General features: G+C 32.1%; 1 pseudogene; it reads right to left on the reverse strand.

The window, feature by feature from the left end:
* Window positions 1-564: 564 nt before the first annotated feature.
* LOC100803846 (auxin response factor 18-like) overlaps window positions 565-1,653 on the reverse strand; it is a 6,389-nt pseudogene continuing 5,300 nt past the window's right edge.

Consider the following 1,653-nt stretch of genomic DNA (forward strand, 5'->3'; position numbering starts at 1 on the left):
TTCAATGATCAATCATGATTCAAAACCTAAATTATTTTGATAAATGACATAAATCACTATCACTAATCTTTGTTAATTGGTTGTATTTGAGTCTCAAAACACATTTCAACTTAAGAAAGTAAAAAATACTGTAATTCTTATTATAAGATTCAAATTTAAAATGTGCCTCAATATTTTTTTATAAGATCTAATTAAAATATTATATATATTATTATTCTTTCATAAAACATCATTCATTAAAAAAGACAAAATAGTGAAATAAATATAACTCTTAATCTCAATTAATTTTGTTTGCTGAGGTAATTTTGAAAAAAAAATAATTTAGAAAAATTTAATACTTTCACCTAAATTAACTAAATTTCTTAATCCTGATAAATTAGTTAATTGGAGTTTATGATAAAGGCCTGAAATAATACTCAAGAAAAGACATTAAGATGTGAAAAATGGGACATACTAAGTTAGCAAAAAAATAAAACAAACGGGTCCAATTTTGTTGACATGAGCTATAACTTTACTGGTGATAATACATACATTTGCAGCCTTCAAATTGCATTCAATGCAAGATTAAATTGTAATAGCAAATAATTTATAAGGCAACAACAAGAAGAAAATGGTACAATCTTTGAACAAGTGAATACATAAAAGCAAGAATGACTCTCCTTTTGTTTCAACTAGTATTCAGATCAAATACATTTTTACCTGCTTACAAACCAATCATATTTATAGGATTTCAAACTTCTCTCTTTGTCCTCCACCTTTTTCCCCAACAAAATTTTAAAAGGAAACTCAAGTAGGCAAAGATAAAGAGATAGTTGACAGAAAAAAACAAAAAGAAAAAGGGAAACACAAGTTATGATCACTCTAACCAAAATTCAAAAATCCAAAAATCCCCTTTGAGATGGAATAGAAACATTTATGTAGAGTTTGATATTCAAAAAATAAATTAGGTTGTCTCCTTCCATTGCACCAGGAAGAGGGAAAGGTTAGAAAATGAGACTTCGTGAACTATCTGTACAATTAAAAGAATAGTTTATTCTGCCCCACTACACTCCTACATTGTTGCTGCCAGAATCCATTAGAATAGTCAACCTTTTGGCTGTTCTTGTGAAGTCACTGCAACAACATCAAATAAATAAACAAGTCAGGCTCTAGGATGGACCACATTTTCCAATTTAATATGGTAGTGATTGGGATTATTCCTACCTGAATGGCTCATCACCAATGTGTTTGATAGCCCCAACTGAATCGCAGTAAAGCACCCTACTTAACATTTCAGATTTTTCTATGCCAAACATGTCTGCCAACTTTCTATGTAATTCATCGTAAGATCGAAGCAACGATAGGTCCATAGTTCGGCCTACATCTTCGGACTCCATAAAAACTTTACAATGGCCAGTCTCCATATTGGCCTCAATTTCTTGGTGATTATCCTTACACCACTGGAACCTCTCACAAGAGGAGTGTTCGTGTAAACCTTGCTGATGAAGAGCTGATCCAAAACCATCAAAAAAATTAGTCACTTTATTGACATTTCCATCTGTCGAACAATTTCTGGTAAGAACTGGGGAGAGTGTATCAACAGAGCTGCTCGGACAGATCTGTTGCTCAGTGAGAATTTCTGGCCAAAAAGCATGAGCGAAGGTGTCTTCCCAG

The sequence above is a fragment of the Glycine max genome, chromosome 13, assembly GCF_000004515.6.
Source record: "Glycine max cultivar Williams 82 chromosome 13, Glycine_max_v4.0, whole genome shotgun sequence".
Classification (NCBI taxonomy): domain Eukaryota; kingdom Viridiplantae; phylum Streptophyta; class Magnoliopsida; order Fabales; family Fabaceae; genus Glycine; species Glycine max.